This window comes from Macadamia integrifolia, chromosome 14 (genome assembly GCF_013358625.1).
Source record: "Macadamia integrifolia cultivar HAES 741 chromosome 14, SCU_Mint_v3, whole genome shotgun sequence".
Taxonomy (NCBI): domain Eukaryota; kingdom Viridiplantae; phylum Streptophyta; class Magnoliopsida; order Proteales; family Proteaceae; genus Macadamia; species Macadamia integrifolia.
This window is the reverse complement of record NC_056570.1, coordinates 28,468,674-28,487,664: the sequence shown is the minus strand read 5'-3', so window position 1 is coordinate 28,487,664 and position 18,991 is coordinate 28,468,674. Positions and strand designations below refer to the sequence as shown.

At 36.3% G+C, this 18,991-nt stretch overlaps 1 long non-coding RNA gene and 1 other non-coding gene across 2 annotated transcripts; one reads left to right on the top strand and one right to left on the bottom strand.

The window, feature by feature from the left end:
* Window positions 1-7,831: 7,831 nt before the first annotated feature.
* On the bottom strand, window positions 7,832-7,950 carry LOC122062250. The gene has a single exon (XR_006134872.1). It is a non-coding gene; the product is annotated as a 5S ribosomal RNA (ribosomal RNA).
* Window positions 7,951-16,081: 8,131 nt separating this feature from the next.
* LOC122061197 lies at window positions 16,082-17,378 on the top strand. Its single transcript, XR_006134584.1, has 2 exons — window positions 16,082-16,269; window positions 16,791-17,378. It is a non-coding gene; the product is annotated as an uncharacterized LOC122061197 (long non-coding RNA).
* Window positions 17,379-18,991: the final 1,613 nt, after the last annotated feature.

Genomic DNA, 18,991 nt, shown 5'->3' with positions numbered 1-18,991 from the left:
TTGAAGGTTCTGTTGATGGAATTCCAAGAATATATGGTCCATCATCAGACATAACATCAGCATCTGACCCACAATCAGGCTCATCTTCTATATTGATGGACATTTCTATAATTAATAAGAAAACATATGACATGTTAATAAAATAAGAAAACCAAGCATTACAAATTCAAAAATGACCTCTTTAAGTTGGAAGCAAATGAGAATATGCCCTAATTAAGAGATCCTCTATAAATCTTAATCACTTTCCCTTCTTAAATTAGCCCTATATAATACACTATTGCATGCTGCCTAATCTATAATCTAAAATGAGGTATGAACTGCATTGAGTTAAAAAAAAAAAAGATATTAGCATGCGCATTCTAAAAATTTTCCTAGGCTCCGCAAAGAAAACCATTAACCATGGTACTGTTGGGATGCATCTATGATATTTTTATAATTCACTAAAATAGGGTAGAAGAAGAAAACATGCATGAACCACCATCCTTTACTCCAAAATATCGGTAACATAAACTTTGATTCAAAAACTCAGATTTGAAGAAGTTGAAAAAGCAGAAATAAGATTCAAAAATAAAATATGGAAAGATGAAATTGGCTGAAATTTGAATCTTGTTTCAATACTTGATAAACCAAAAAGATTGAAATTTTAGAAGGGTTTAATTGGGTGATAAACCCTTTTTAAAATCCAACTAATGCAACCCAACTCCTCACAAGCATACCTGGATACCCCATTTTAGTCCTATTATATCACCATTTACAACTAACTTCAGATTCAAATGTTAACAACTCAGATATTCTATTCACAGAAGGGCCAAAAAAAGATGAGAAGCTTGAATCAAAAGAGAATATACCTGGAGGCTAGAGTACCAAAGACAGAGCTGAAATTTGTAGAGAGAGAACTTGAAGGTTGCAGGGGTCTCAAATTGGCTGTTAGAGGAGGGAAACTTTGGTTCTCAATTAAAGCAAATGCTTTACGGCTTTACCTGTCATCACTGTCGAGGTGCAAACCATGCAATCAAACAAAAAAAAAAAGAGCTTTACCTATCGAGGGACGATCGGCAACCAACAGGCTTCGAAATTTACCTATCGAGGGACGATCGGCAACCAGCAAGCTTCGAAATGGGTTCAAACTTCAGAGTAGTGTGAAGTGTGAACTGCGTATGTGACTAAGGCTTCAGTCTTCACTTTCAACTTCAAGTTTTAGATTACCCATAGCCTCTGAAAATTCAAGTTTCAGGTTAACGGCGTTAGCCATAGCCACTGGCCGCTGTTGCTCACTCGCTTAGTTGCTTAGGTTTTGATTCTTTTGAAAAATTAGGGCTTCAAAAGCCTTTCGACTGGTTGAGAGTTGATACATTTTGTGTTGGGCACTTGGGCTAGTGTTGGCCCACTTAGGTTAGTGAATTAGTCCGTGAGTAGTAGTTAGTTTTACGTTCAGTTTTATCTCGGGTTGGTTTGGATCGATTCCGGTTTCAGTGCACATTTCTGGCATTTCCGGTGGCCTAATGTCTAACCCGAACCAAACCAAGACCAGACTCAATTTAAAATACAAACCAAAACCCACCCAATAAGACACCGATTCGATTTGGATCAGGTTTAATCGGTTTGGTCCGGACCAGTTTAGATATTGACACACCTACCTTATTTATACAACACCCACTCACATCACAAGAACAAGAAGGATTAGGGCAAGGTTCGTTTGAAAAGAGGACCTCGCAAGGCTTTTGATGTCACCACGTGGCAGTGGGACCAGATGCATGAGGACATGTTGGAGGCGGGAACGTGTCCAAGGACATGATGGATGGCCATTAATAAAGGTCATGAGCTTCACGGTTGTTAATTCTTGCTTAGTTAAGCTTCACTGTATGTCTAGTTGCTGATTATTATATTGACCAATATTGGATTCCCTATCGTACGAGGAAATCAACACTGAGTTTCCTAATTTATCTAGGGTTCTCTATTCTGCAGGGAAATCAATGCTGAGTTTCCTAATTTAACTAGGATTCCTTATTCTACAAGGACTAGGCATATCTCAACCTATGCCTAGGCTTGTCGGGCTCATACCAAGCACGTTTGTCCTTAACCCTTGATTGACCCTGATTGGGCTGGACTGGGCCAGGCTGGAATGGGTTGGGTTTTAGTTTTAAGATGGCTTGACTCTTTAGTAAAATATAATAATAAAACAAATGAGAGAAAAGTGTATGTCAGTCATTTACCTAACAAAAAAATAAAAATAAAAATGGTGTATATCAGTGATTAAGAAAACAAAGAATATGTTGAATAATTTTTTTTTACCTCTTCTACCAATTTTTTTTTTTTTTTTTTTTTTTTTACCTCACTAATTCTTCTGGACCTGTCCATTTTTTCCCTGTTTCTATAGAGAGGGAATTTTACTCTATAGATTTCGTTTTGATCGACATGAGTGGAAGTTTACAAATTCTCTCAAAGTTTAAATCTGTATCATATGGACGGTGACATGTCCTTTATAGTTTTCCGGAAGTCTGCTAAACTTTCTTGCAACACTTCCGTTTGAAAGATTCAAGGAATGTCCAACTCTGAACCGAGTCATCTTTGAGCTGAGTAATTATAATTGGAGGTGACTCAATGGAAATCTTCAATTACTAGTAGTTTCTTTCATTGCTTCTTCCGTCACTTAAAATAATAATAAGGGATCTTCGAACCATAGGTGAACAAGCAAAGGCACTTCTCGGAGGCAATTGATTGGAGGGGGGATGGATTTTGAAGGACAAAGTCAGTCATAAGCAGCGCTAGGAGTTCTGAAACTGTGGCTGGTAGTGATGATAGTGATGAAGAGGAAGAAGATGATTTGGAGGTCAATCAAGAGCCGTGGCCACCAATCAAAGGGCAACTTTGATAACAAAGTTTTTCAAGAGCAAAATACCTTGATCTATTTTGGGAGGCGCATGGAACATGGATCCTATTGGGACTCCTGTATCAGTCACTAACTTGATATCTGCCACTACAATATCAGATGAGGGTCTTTCACCCAAGGGAGGATCCAAGGAGGGTTATGGAGACAATGTTGATAAGAGTTTCAAGGGGAGAAAATGATATGGGAAAGGATGCTGATGCTATTTCGGCCAAGGTATCCAAGGGCATGCCCTAAGCATTCGTATTCAAGGAATGATGGTATGAATCTGAAATTTGTTAACCTTGAGATAATAGGTGGAGTTGTTGTTGCAAGATATCCAAAAAATATCATTCAAGGTGAAGTTGATAGGTAAAAGAGTGCACTAGTAGGACATTTTATTAGATGTAGACCTTCATTTAGTTTTACTAAAGAGATTCTGTTGAAGCAATGGAGGATTTCAGGACATGTTGATGTCGATCTTCTTGATAATGGCATTTTCGTTTTTCGGTTTAACTTGGAGGAAGATAGAGTGAAGGTTCTTGAAGGAGGCCCTTGATATGTTCAAAACAAACTTCTCATTTTATGGCCATGGAGCCCATCTTCTTCTTTGAGTAAAATTGACCTATGCTCAATTCTAGTGCGGGTCTCACTTCCCAATTTTCCATTTCATTATTATTCTGTGGATGACTTAAGCATTATTGGAGTGTCATTTGTACTCCAATAATGTCTAATAAGAGAACTATGACAATAGAGAGGTTATCTTTTGTGTAGCTGTGTATTGAAGTTTATGCTGGAAAGGAGCTTCCCAATGAAATTGCAATATATGATAATGAGGGTAACTCTTTTACTCAGGAGATTATCTATAACATATAATAGAGAACCACATTCTCTTATCCCTAACGAGTTGGCTGAGGTGGATATTGGATGAGATAAGGATTCCCGTGGAGTGTATCATGTGCAACCAAATTGTATTATATCTTCCTATCACACGGAGCCCTTGATGCAAATGGATCCACTATCTAAGGAAGGTGAGATGTCTAAGGACGATTTGAAGGGGTTAACAGGAGAATTGGTTCATGACAATCAAGCCTTACAGATTCCTTGTTTTAAGGAGGGGACAAAGGAGCCGGTTTTTGATGCAACTCTTGCTTTGTCCAATCAAGATTCATCTCATCATACTAATGGTGTGGTAGGCAAGAGGTTGCATAAGGACCACGAGCGGGATTCTATGAAGGATAGGTCGTTTGGTCCAGGTTCTCAAGAATTACCAAGATGAGGAGTATTCAATAGCTGCTTCAAGTAGATCAGGCGATCTCGAAAGGTAAGGAAGTTACTCGAGCTTCTCGAGGGAGGGGTCATAAGAACAATGGTAGTTTGCAATGCTTGGTGGCTATCGAATGTTTTTTTGGGACATCAAAGGCAGCCTTAGTAGCAAGGCATATGTGTCTTAGTGAGTTTCATAATCACATATTTAAATTAGGAGAAACTAAGTGTTGGGGATTTTGACTTTCCTATTGCTTTTTGTTTGTTTCCACCTCTGTATATGGCAAAGCCAAATGTGGAGGGTCGAAGTAAACGATAAACTTGTATTTGAGTCATTTGGGTTATATATATATATATATATATATATTTTAATAGCCCTATCTGGGAAAAAATGACTCCCTTACGTGCCATTTTGATCACAATAAGATTAGTGATGTAAACAGATTGGTTAGATTGAATTTAGATCGAATGTAATTGGATCCGGATATGTATACCCCGAAACAAATATAAATGTAGATCGAATTTGGATTTTCGACCATCCATTTGCTCTCTGACTTGTGTAATCGTGACCTTCCTCCTCCCAATGAATACAATCTGCTCTTAATCCATCTTCCTAAGTTGTCTTAGCTTTTTTTCTCATTCTTTAGAACATGTCTAAACTTCAAGCAACCCTCAAAATCATTAATTGATTATCTAATTGGATCGGATAATTATTTTTCAGATAATTCGGATTTGAATCGGGATACCCTTTAATTGGATACGGATACCCTAAATGGATACAAATGCGGATTCGAATTCAGATTTTGACTATACATTTATATCTCTAATAAGATATCTCTTTCACCCTCTCCTAAAAGAAAATAATATCCCTTGTTTGTTTATGGGAAAAAAATAAAGCTATCATTCTCTACTGACTAGCTAATGTAAGAACCCCCCCCCCCAAAAAAAATCGTTTCTGAATAAGAAAAAAGAGTTTTTTAATCACCCAAAATAGAAACCTTTAGTCCCACTAAACACCATATCTATCTAACCAATAGTCCACCATGGTTAAAATGTTTAAAAAAAATGTTAGATAATGACTCATTAAAGAGAGAGAAAGAAGATTCCAATGAACTCAAGACCTTGGTAGGTCCACGTGGGGTAAAAATTCCATCCAATCTTCTCTTTGTTGGCAATATCTTTTTTTTAATGAATGGATTGCTTAGGTGTATGAGAAAGCTGAATTTGCTCCTTCAGAAATATCAAGCTTTTTCGGGTCAACATATAAACTTAGAAAAAAGTAAATTTTTTTTTGGGAAAATCCCTTCAGTGAGAAGAGAGTGGATCTCTAAGGTAATGGGGATTCCAAGCTGCAATTTCCCAACAATATATTTGGGAGTGAAATTATTCAAAGGAAGGTTAAGAAGGGATCCTTTGCTTCCTTTAATGGATAAAATTAAAGGTCCTCTATCAAGTTGGAAGAGAAAATTGCTTTTTATGGCAGGAAGGGTGGAATTGGTGAACTTGGTGATAGAAAGTATCCCACTTCATAATTTCGCAATCTATTGGTGACCCTCATTTTTGGTGGTTCTCATGGAGTGGTGGATGAGAAATTTTATATGGTATGGGTATATGGAATCGAAAAAGAAAATTGCAGTGAAATGAGATACAATATGCAAGTCCAACGAGGAAGGTGGGTTGGGAATTAGAAGATCTCAGGATGTAAATATGAGGTAGATTAAGCATGAGAATTCAGCCATGGAGAGTCTTTTCAAAGCAAGATTTCTAACCAAAATAGGAGAGATGAGAAGATCCCATAAATCTTCCTCTGTATGGCTAGGAATTAAAAAATTGTGGAACTTCGTAGCTTTTGAGAAGAGGTGGATTGTTGGTGATGAAGATAAATTTTTTTTTTGGAAGGATAGATGGGTTGATGGGTAGTCTATTGAGGAAAGATTGGTGTGGATCATTCTCTTTTCCCGAGAGAGAGAGATATGTTAAGGATTTTATTGGAAATTTTTGTTGGAATGCCTCAGGTTGTCTCTAAGGCTCTGAGAAACATTTTTACCAAGGTGAAAGCTATTGACATCCCTTCGGATGAGGATAAGTGTTGTTGGAGCCCTTCTCTGTTGGGAAATTTCACTAAAATGTGCTTGGGAGGAGATAAGGAAAAAGAACCCAAAAGTGCCTTGGTTCCATTGTGTCTGGAAGAGTGGTCTTCTTCCATGCCAAGCTCTTTTTGGTTGGAAATTGATGCAGGGTTGCTTATCTACTGTTGAGATGATTAGAAAGAATGGAGTATGCTTAGCTTCCAGATGTGAGTTATGTCTAGAAGCAGCAGAGACTAAGAAGCACTTATTTCTTGAGTGCAATTATGCTTAGGCGATTTAGGTCTCATTTGCTTCAATTTTTAATGTTGGTTGGGTTCAACATGATTCAATTCATGATATGTTTCAATGGTGGAGATCTAAAGGTAAGATTGTGTCGGTTAAGCAAGCCTCGACTGCTGGTTTTATTCTTGTCCCTTACTTTTTGTGACTGCAATGAAATATGAGAAGATTTCAAGGACAAGGGATAAGGGCTATCTTATCTTGCGTCAGGTTATTGCTACTATTCGAGAACTATCTTTTCCTCTTTATACAAGAGAATATCTATGGTAGATTTGGTTTGTGCTCGAATGATAGGAATTTCATTGCTTACTAATAAATCTCCAGCAATTCTTGAAGTCATCTGGTGTGCTTCCCCCTCCACACACCCCCGCCCCCCCATTTTGGCATAAACTTAATATTGATGGTTGTTCTCTCTAGAACACAGGATGAGCAACTGCAGGTGGTGTTATCCGGGATTCAAATGGTGGAGTTGTTTCCTCCTTTGGATCTTATTTCGGAGTTAGAAATAACTACAAAGCAGAGTTTCAAGTACTGATTCAAGGTATTAAGCTTGCTAATCAGTTGGGGATTGAAATATTATGGATTGAGACTGATTCATTGGCGGTGACGTTGGCAGTTTATTCAAAGAATTTGCCATGGTATGTTTTGCAAGATTGGTGTTCTCTTTCTTCATATCTTTCCAGAATTCAATGGAAGTTATCTCATTATTATCGAGAGGCTAACCCGATTGCTAATTACATAGAAAAAAATGCAGCTCGAAGTGGTTCTATTGTTTTTTCTACCTTTCTTCCTCATTCAATGCTGGATAAGATTAGAAGGGATGTAGAAAGTAGGCCAAGATTTAGATTCATTTAATTCAGTGTAGTGGAGTTGTGGTTCCTCTTCCTTGCTGATGGCAATTTCAAAGGTGAGGAAGGGAACCCAGGATTTTAATCTCCTCCAGTCTTTGTAGTTCTGTTTTTGGTGTCTTTCTCCGCCGAGCTTGTATTCTTCAATTTTTTTCTTTAATACAAATGATTTCTTAGTGAAAAAAGAAAGAGAGAACGAAGAAGATAGACTTCACTTATCTCCCCCACTCCCTTGTTGTTGGAATATAACTATACTCGAACATCACATTAATATATGTAAAGGCAGAGACGTGAAGAATCACAAGGAATAAGTTATGTGATAGATCAACATCAATTCTAACTTGTATAAACCATTTAGGTCGCACTTCCATGTAAGGAGGATCCCAACAGTGCTGATGTAAAGTAGTCTTTAGGCTCTTAGCAAACTCTTTCAAACTTTGAAAAGCTCATTTTTTTTTTCCTTTTAATTATTTTTTTTTTAAGAGGTGCAACACGAGAATTTCTTAGGTCGTCACCCATCTTAGTACTACTCTCGTCCAAACACGCTTAACTACGGAGTTCTAATGGGATCTGAAGCGTCAGCGTTGGTATGATCGCACCCTTTGAAAAGCTCATCTTACTTTCATTTATATCACTTAATTTATTCTCTTTTAGAAGTGAATCTGCTTTACCATTAAAATTCAAAAGGAAAGCTGCAAATCTATTGCTTGGCAGATACCAGTTTTCAAGTGCAAGGTTAAGAGAATTTTTGGATGCTCAAGCACAGAGAACATATGTACACACGAGTAGCGGCTGTATATAATTTGATCGGCGGCCTCCCCCCCTCCCTCTGGGTGTTGTAGTATTTATTTATTTATTTATTTATTATTATTATTTTTTTTTTTTTGTATTTCGTTGAATATTTTATTTATGAAAGAAAAATTAGAGTCGCAATAACGCTGTGCTTTTTCTTATTTTAGAAAAGGACTTTATCCAAGCGAATTATAAAATTCATAGTAGGAGAAGAATACATTTCCTAAATTCATAGATTGAAATTGAGCCAAGTCATGTACACGTTATGCCCTCCTAATGATAAAGTTGGCTAAGCTAGTAATCTCCTATTCTCTCTCTCTCTCTCTCTCTCTCATCCTAGAAGAAAAGAATACCTTTTGTTTGTGAACAGAAAGAAAAGAAAGTTATCCTTTTTTGACAATCAAATTTAGAAAAGAAAAGAAAAAAAATTTCTGATTACTCAATATAGAAACCTTCATTTGTTTGTGAATATAGAAAAAAATGTCCTCTATCTTCCTGGAAGAAAAGGATACAGTCTGTTTGTGAACAGTAAAAAACAAAAAACAAAAAAAGTTATCCTTTTTCTGACTAATCTAATCTAAAAACCATAAAAAGAAAAAAACTTTCTGATTAATCAATATAGAAACCCCCAATTGTTTGTAAATAGAAAAAAAAAAATGTTTCTTTTATATTACCCAATATAGAAACACACCGTATATATCTTACCATGCAATACTCCACCTTGGTTAAAATTGTTTTAAAAATGTTAAATAAGGACCCACTAGAGAGAGAGAGAGAGAGAGAGAGAGAGAGAGAGAGAGAGAGAGAGAGAGAGAGAGGAGACTTTACTTAATCATCTCCCCCACTCCCTCATTGCTGGAGAACTGCTGGAGAACATCAGACATGAAGAATCACAAAGAATTAGTGATGTGATAGTCCAACATCAATTCTAACTTATATAAACCGTATGGTCCCCGCTCCATGTGAGGAGGATCTCAACAGTGTTATAAAGTAGTCTTAGCACACTGTTTCAAGCTTTAAAAAGCTCTATCTCTACTGTGCCTCATATCAGTTAATTTATTTTTTTTGAGAAAAGAATTTTCCTTACCCATTAAAATTCAGAAAGGAAGAGGGAAGAGGGACATGATACATATATTTATATATATATATATAACAAGAAGCAAATCTTTTACTTAGCAGATACGAGTTTTCAAGTGCAAAGCTAATGGTAGGAGCAGAACCCACCTCTTGAATTGATGGATTGAAATTAGGCCAAGACATACATTACTGTTACTGACAATGCACTAGGGGATCACTTAAGCGGTTAATCTCCCTTGAAACAAACTATAAAATATAAGACACAAAACAAACTATAAAATATAAGAAACAAAATAAGAAGACAAGTACAGGACATCCTCTAAGATAGATCTTATCTCCAAAGGGGAATTGGTAGAGTTCTTCTGAAGATAGGTAACCACATTCATCATGGCTGTTATTTGCCAAAGCTCCCTCCCTCAAGGTCCGTGAGTAGGGTCAGGCGTGGTTGGAACTTGCCTAGCTGAGACTGAAACATCATCGCCTGAAGGCTTTTGATAAACCATGGTTTCAGTTATGTCCACCTTAACCTGAATCGAAGAGATTATCCAAAAGAAAATAGAAAACCCTTTTCAGTTATTATCAAACAATCAATAAGAAAATCATAACTAAATGTTGACGTTGCTCTTCCAGAACAGTTTGAGCTCTTAAGTGAAAATGGTAGAGAACAGTTCAAGGAAGGGCAGCGTCAATGTATACATCAACATTAAGCCGACCAGTTAATTAGCTTTCTGGGTTTAGTACCAGCTGGGAGGCTTTGTCTCCTATCATCACCCTCTCATCATCAACACCTGTAATAAAGAACACACCAATCATGTCTACTACTAAAAGTAACTTATATATACATAGAGAGAGAGAGAGAGAGAGAGAGAGAGAGAGAGAGAGAGAGAGAGAGAGAGAGACGGATACGAGAAGCTTGGATTAATGAAGAAAGAGATGCCATTAAAATGGCCGCCGAGATAAAAAACCAGGTAAGAGTAATCATGAAAGCTCGTCTTCCTCTTGCGATCCCCATCAAAACAAAGCCAAACAAGGATATTTCACAAGGTGGCAAGGTTGCCTTTGGAGCAGAAACTGTGCTAGGGTAAACACTCTTAAGATAATACTGGTATGAAGTATACACACTTATTTATAACGCCCCAATACTTCTTTCCTACCCACTATTAGTTGCAACAAATGCCACAAAGAGAATTAGGGGTGTGAGATTAGGGTTTTAATGTGACCACGTGGCAGTGGTACCAGATTCAGGAGAATCAGGACATGATGATGAATAACCATCATTAAGGGTCAATTTCATGTTTAAGGTTCACTTAATTTGCTAAACTGATGTGGTGTAGAGAACTTTCTAGATGTTGCTGATCAGACCCAGACCCACAAGAAGTTAAGCACAATTATTAAGCTCAATTATTCAATAAACCTCAATTCCTGATCACAGATTTCAGTCAAAGATGACACAGCACTCGCAAAGCTGAGATGGAGATGAAACTCAACAACTACAGTCATCAACTACAGTTCCCGAGACAAAATCAGCTTTTGACTATTCTCAACACTTTTGTATTCAATTGGTTTCTCTCTCTTTGGTGCAAACATGCCACAATGAGGATTTGCATAAAGAAGGAAAACCCTAACACTCAACCCTGCCATTAACTACAAAAACATTCTTGATATGGATTCTCCCATTTACTGAAAAAAACCCAAAAAAGAAGAAGAAGAAATAAAGCCTCAAATAGTTTCCAGTTCATTCTCCAGTTCATCCCACAAAGTTAGTCATGTCTTCCACCACAGTAGAACCAGTTCACTCTTCAGCAAATTTGAGATCAACTGATCATGTCAGTAGTAACTTTTACTACAAGTTTTAATTCTTTTCAGAAAGTCTCATTAATCTAGACCCTCCTCAACAATCCAAGAGAATTACATATCCATGCTCATTTGGTCACCAATGAACACTTTAATGAATGAGAATCAGTGAAATTGAGCTTTAACTCCATCTCTAATGAAGGGTGTGGAAATCTTAATACATTTGAATTGCAAAATAATGAAATCAGAAACTCATTTCAAGACCTTGATGATGAAGTCCCAATTTCAGAATCCAGAGAGAGTTCCTTTGTATTATCTGCAGAAATATCAAGAATCCTATATTCTTGTAAATTATAAGAATAGCCTTTCAATCTTTTCTCCAAAAGACTCCATAAAACTAATAATAGAATGACCTTAACAAGAATTTTTTTTCCTAAAGGTCACCATCCCTCATTTAATATAATACGAAGCAAAATGGTGATTGAGAATCGACTATTCCTTTTGGCTGCGTTTGGTTGCAAGGGAAATGGGAAGGGAAGGGAAGGGATGTCAAGGGAAGTGAAGTGAAGTGAAGGGAAGTGAAGCGAATTTTTTTCCCTTTTGAGTCGTTTGGTTGCAACAGAAGTGAAGTGAAATTAATTTACCATAGTTGTTTGGTTGGATGTAAAATTGATGTAAAATAGCTGTAAAATTTTAAAAAACTAATAATCCAACCAAAATCCTCAAAATAGATTGAGGGGGGAGGGGGGAGGGGTGGGGGAGAGTACTTTTCAATCCAAAACCCACCCAGCTACTAAAAATTTATATTGGTTATGTGAATCAGGTCATTTAAGATTTGTACCAAATCAAACCAAATGTCATCAGATACCATGTTCTATCACTAACCAAAATAAACCATTTCATTCTATATATCAAATGAATGCAGCATAAATAAATATTTAAAATAATTTAAAAGATGATCACAAAGAAAATAGTAATAGATCACAAGTGATAATGAGTGACAGGTCCATTCCAAAAGTCTTTTGGTCAAAACAAACCCAATAGGTTAGTAATGCTCCATTTGGCTCAAACCCAAAGTCTTTTGGTCAAAACAAACCCAATTGAAGCTCTTGAGAGAGAGAGAGAGAGAGAGAGAGAAAGAGAAAGAGATTGTTGAGAGTCATGAGCGGGGTGAGAGTCGCGAGAGTGGGAGAGATCATGAGAGTAGGGTTTTTTTTTTTTCCTATTTTGGTGGGGAAATAAAAAGGAAAATTTTAATGGTCATGTAAAATATATTTCCCTTGCAATCAAACATCAAAATTTATTTTTTCTGGAAAAAAAATTCCACTTTACATAAAAAATTTGCATTCCCCTTGCAACCAAACAAAGCCTTTATAGATTGGGGTCATCATGAGGAAGCTATACGAAGATTTGGCTTTTGGATGGGCAGTTATAAGTTACAAAAATATTTGAGGGAAATGAACTGTACAAAAAAAAATAAATAGTCAATACAATAAATAAAGATAGATGAGCCAACTCAGTCCAAAGTGCACTCACCAACAAGCTGGTTGAAGTGGTTAATAATATAAACTCAGCAAATTTTGCATGCCCATACCGTGGAACATGCAATACAGGTTGGATCAAATACACACGAAAGGTATAGAGTTACCTCAAAATTCACAAGTGAATGTTTTGCAAAGGATTGCAGCATTTGAACTGACTACTCTGCATTGGCATTGAAGATTTAACCCAGCAGAGATGCTCTTCCTATGATTAGGGTTTCACAGACCTTAGCTCTCAAACCAGAGAGAGAGAGAGAGAGTGGAGAGAGATGATTAATTTGACTATGCAATAATGGATTTAAAATGGGATATAATTAAGGAAACAAATTGGAAAATGAGGACTCGGGGTGTGTGTCAAAATGGAAAAGATGTCATGGTGTGTGTGTGCGCGTGCGTGCAGTGTGTGGTGTGTTATAGGAATTATGCGTACATTAATAATTAAATGGGAGGATGTGCGTGTCTACGTAATGTGTCTTTGTGTTTTTTTTTTTTTGATAAAAAACGTGTCATTGTGTTAGGAATAATCATAGCTTGATAATTAGATTCTACAAAATCTTGAATGACAACAACAACAATGAGGTCTGGCCCCCATTAATGATGGGAAGTATCAGCTGCATCTCGTTCTTTAATCCCCTCCACACAATTTGGTCTAGAGTGGTTTTCTAATCGGTAGATGATTAAAACTTGACACATTTTTATGGACTTAGTATTTTTTATTTTAAATTATAATTTAAACAGATTTTATTTAAACCCCCTTTTTTTTTGTATTGCTCCTTGAGATTGAATCCTCTACACATACGTTCATGTGGACGTACATGCATGGTTTTAAGTATCTCTGATACCGATACGATACCCTCCAATACGTATCTTAAATTTAATCGGTCGATACGATACACACCGATACGATACATGAAATTTTTAAAATCCTTTCGTATCGATATATATCCTACAATACATACCGATATGCATCAATACACCACCAATACACATCGATACGATACGATATGCCTCGATACGACTTTATGTATATATTGGTCCATATCAGTGAGTATCGGTATGTATATATCAGCACGTATCGGTGAGTATCGGTATGTACCGATACAGTGCGCTACGGTCATATAATGGCTAAGATGGGTAATTTTTCAGAAAAACACGATTTTTTGAAGGGTTTTTGTTCCAAAGTTGCTGCCAGCCATATTTCTCTCTAACTAAAGTGGAAATCAAAGTTGAGAACAATGATTTTACATTTATGGGACAACTACAAACCTTGAATTCTTAGTACGATACCCTCAATTTAGTGTTTATGCATAATACATGTTATCAATAGCTTTTTTTAACAAATTCTTTATGCAAAAGTGTTTAAAAAAATGTTTCCTGTCCATTTGTGTGTCTATCTTTAGCGTATCTTAGTATATCTCCGATACGATACGATACCCTCCGATACGTATCTTAATTTTGGCCGATCGATACTGCAACCGATACCGATACTTTAATCCTTGCGTACATGTGAAGATCCGACACTTGTATCATTTATTGTCATTTTATAAGATGTAATAATAGATAAAAAAAAAGATTCTAATTATGAAAAAAAAAATTGAAGAATTATAATAAAGAAGTATTAAATATATTTCCACAAAAAGTAAAAAATAAAATTTAAAAAGATATATAAAAGAAAAAGAATTGAGAAAAATATGAACATAGAAACTAACTAAAAATAATGAAAAGTAAGGAAAAATCAAAAATTCAAAAAGAAATGACTGTCACAAAATTATATGAGAAAAGTTTTTTTCCGCAATTAATAATATATATATTGGTTTTAAAGTAAAGAGAAATTGTTAAATATATCGTCAATATACCAGATCTATGTCTATCTTTCTCCTCTTCCCCTTAGAAAAAGTCCTTAAACCGCTCTAAGAAAATCTATTGCATACCTAACATCCTCATAGTAAATTTATCACTTAGAATACATATTTTTGTTTTGTTCGATTTCCATTGTCATGCCATGCCATAACCACATGTAACCGGAGACCCTCCCCCACTCATTGACTAGCAATCATTATTGCCAATTAAGATTCCCAATAAGAGTAAGACCATATCAGATTCCTTGTTAAGACTATAAGACTACATCATCATAATCTTTAATAATTAATTACAATTTCATATAAAAAACGTTTTTTTTTTTTTTCGCCCAGATAACGTTGGGACATTGAAATGACATTCCCTACTGCCTAGGCCTATTATTTTATCCCTAATAGCCCTCCACAACCAAGTAGGAACACACTATGTGGGATCTTCTGCCTTTATTTATAAAAACGCCCCCAAATTTCTTCCTTCGAGTAGGGTTCACCTATCCACTCTCGGTTTGAGAGGAGTGGCTCACGAAGCTTTTGGTGTCACCATGTGGCAGTGGACCAGATGCATGATGACATGTTGAGGCAGGAACGTGCAAAGGAAACATAAGGCAAATCTGTTCAGGTGACGTTGACGGATACTATCTAATGATGATCTGACACCATCTAGGAGTGTTAATTCGTCGGGTCTGAATGTTTGATTGGTTTCGGTCGGCCAGGTACATATCCTTAATCGAGCTAAACGGTCTTAAGTAGTTCTTAAATGGGTTAATTAGTTATTTATCTTTAAACTAGTTTTAATCGAGCTTTAAATGTATCAGATTAAGTAAATGGACTGTAATCATGTTCGGTAGAGTCGGGTTAATAACTGATCAGCCCCGATTCTCAATCATATTGGCTGCACCCTTGCATTGGGGATGACTAATTATAAATGGATTGGGCTTGGGCTTGGGCTTGGGCTTGGGCTTGGGCTTGACACGTTTATTAATCGCATTAGGTCTGCTTGGACTCAATCAGGTTAAGTTTGAAATTGACACACTTATATTTTCTCAATTCCTTCGTTGTTATCTTTTGTATCCATATTTTGTAATTAACACTTATTGAGATTGAGAATTAAAATCATAATATTAGTCATTCTATTATTATTATTATATATTATCAGTTGTTGTACTATTGTAACATGTTGGTCACAAGTTCAAAATTTGGAAATAACATGTTCTGCAAAGCAGGGGGTAAGATTGCATACAATTTGCCCCTCTCAGACCTCGCAGTAACAGAAGCCTCATGCATTGGGTTGTTCTTTTTTTATTTTTTTATATATTATCAGCTACTACATACAATGAAATTGAATTATATACTTAATTAAGAATAAGATAATGGGAAGTTGTACTATTTTAGGGTAAACTTCACTCCCCTCCCCTGAACTAAGGCGAAATATCACCTGGACCCACCACCTTTGAGAAAATATCACTCCCCTCCCCTACAAGAAAAAAAGATGCTATCTAATAGCCCCCAACCGTTAGTTCTAGCTGTTAAGTCAAGTTAATTTTTTCATAATCCCTAAAATACCTCCCGATTTGTCTAATACCTAAGCTACCCTCATACCATACGAAACCCTTTCCTTCCCTCTTTCTCCCATTCTCTCTGAAAATCGCAAGTTAAAGGAGCCCTAAAGTGAGATTTCTCGCTTGAAGGAGAAGGAGAAGGAGACGGAGAAAGATGAGGAGCATCGGCTGTAGAAGAAGGAGAAGTTGTTGTATATACGAAAACCCAGATCCCCCCCTGCGATTTGAAGCTGTAGGAGAAGGAGAAGGAATATCTTCAATTGGCTTCAAGTTCTTGTGATTCAATGCCCATACTCTGCAAGTAACACCCATTCGCTTCATCATCTTCAATTGGCTTCTTCTTCTTCTTCTTATTATTATTATTATTTTTTTTTGTAATTTTGGGAGGGGGGATCTTAAGCCATGATATTGTTCGAAGTCCAGCTTACGCTGCAAACAAGAACAGGTTTTTTTTTTCCTTAATTAAAATTTGAGTAATTTCTTAGATTTAAGCTGCACAATTCCAGAACTCTCTCTCTCTCTCTCTCTCCTCAAATTTGAACTGTAAAATTTCTCAGATTTGAGCTGTACAATTGCTACAAGTTCTTCAATCGGGTTCAAGTTCATAATATGTCATATATCAATATTGTTGAATTTAATTGGAAGAAAATCAAAATAAGTGATTATGATAGTAGTTTTAGTTCAATTCTAGTAAGAATTTCTCTGTTACAATCTATACTGTAGAAAAACTTGGCTGGAATGGAAGACCTCAATGATCATGTTCTTAATCCTTTATTCGGTTAGATTCTATTTCTTTGGTTTACTAATAAATGTGATTTTCAGTCCTGATATTTGCAGATAAATGTCTACTTCAAGTGTTGATTGCAACAAGTCTGATGCACTGAAGTACAAATGCGTAAGGTGTAGCTGCATTCGAAAAGCTGTCATTCAGATCTTTGAGACAAACAATATTCCGAATAGACTCTTTTATAACTGTCCAAACTTGAATGGATGTAAATTCTTTGCTTGGTGTGATCCCATTAATGCACCAGTCATCGACTTACCGAACAGAGAAGTACCAGCAAACATCCCCATTTGTAAATTGCTTGAGTTGCAAGCGGAGGTACAAGGCTTGGTAGAACAGGTCGGTGGCTTGCAAGTCAGGATTCATTAGGTGTAGGAGGAGTTGTGGGTCTTGCGAGAGGTCGTGCAAAGGTTGCAACAAGAGTTTGGAATTGAGAAGTTTAGATTTGATGAGATAGAGAAGTTGACAACATCAATCAAGCTCGTGTGTCGATTTGTAGTTGTTTTCTTTATGGGAGTACTCGTAACTATTTGTATGGATAAAATAGTGTGACATTATTGGAGTACTTGTAACCTAACTATTTTGTATGGGTAAAATAGTGTCATAGTATTGGAGTACTTGCAACCGTTCCTCTTTAATGAATTGCTTCTTTGTTACATGAATTAGATGTTTTACGTTGATAATCATTAGGTAGAATGAACTTGACAATCCTCAAGTGGAATCATTGCATGTCATCATGAATGGCCAAAATAAGTTGAAAGAAAGCTATGGGTACAAATTGAAGCTTCCCATTTACAAATTAAATACATCAGCAAATGATCAAAGGTGTTTGGGAGTTGGGGGCTATGGGTATCATTGAACCCGAATTTTGTTACTTCTTCGATTATTGTTGGTACATGTTTCAATAAACTGTTGAAGCTGAAAATGTGAGTGTTGTATGGGTCCATTCAATATGTTCAATATACAAAAAGAAAAAAAAAAAAAAATTGACAGCACTTTGCCTCTATATTTGACTTTCCAAAATGTACCTGATAATGCAATCATTTATGAACATATAAATTTAACATGTCTATTAAACATATGAGTTTAATATCTCTCAAAAAAACAAAAAAAAACCATATCAGCCAATGATTCAAGAACTGATAGCAAGTTTTCAATCCTTGTCACTCTCTTCACTACTTAATTTCCAATCCTTGTCACTCTCTTCATCACAGTCATTATCACTTATCATTTCAATTCCACCACTACCAACTGTATTTTTATCAATTTCAATTCCACCAGTCCCTTTACTACTGGAAGCCTTGAAGGATCCCTCTCCACTTCTCTGTTGATGCTTCCTTTTGCTACCGCCACTCATCTGTTCTTGTTGTACATTAGAACCATACCCAGTCTGCCTTTGTTGGATAGTAGTACCAACCCCATCTTGACTTTGTTGTATATCCTCACCAAACCCAGTCTGACTTTGTTGGATAATAGTACCAACACCAACCATAGCATCATCATCTCTTTTAACCAGCTGACCAGGTAATGCATTTACTGTGTATTTTCCAGATGGTCTTTCATCAACATACAGATCATATACATAGAAGTTAATGTAATCAACTTGTGAATTAATTCAAACAACTGAACCACAACTTCATCCTTGTCAACCTCCAGATCCTAATTATTCGGAAGTATACATTTCACCTTAAATCTCACATTATGGCCTATGGGGACATGCCCGATAACACTATTATATATGTCAGTCACCATGTCTCTGTAATAATACTCATCTGGATCCACCACTGTAAGCTTTGAGGTGTTTGCATTGTAGTGATAATATATTTCTACCCTTATCTCCATAACAGAACAGAAGTAGATCTTTCCTAGTGGTCCTTCCAACTATAACAATATAGAAAGCTGAGTGATAACTACAACAATATAGAAAGTTGAGTGATTAAAAGAGAAAAAAATGAATGAATGTTCAAACTATAGGAAAATAGAGCTTTAAGAAAATAAATGTTTGCAGGATACTTATCATACTCTGTGGAAGTGTGGAGCCAAAACAAGTAGGCTCAAGGATTGGCTGTCCTTGTCTGGATTGGCCAATCCTGACTGAACTTTAGTTAGGATGGCCCATAGAAATTATACACACTTAAACCCACCTTGACACTAGTTGTGTCCAAACCTGGAATTGGGTTAGGGCAAAACATCTAAACTCAACCTAAATTAGAATTGAACCTATGACCCAGGTTTGACT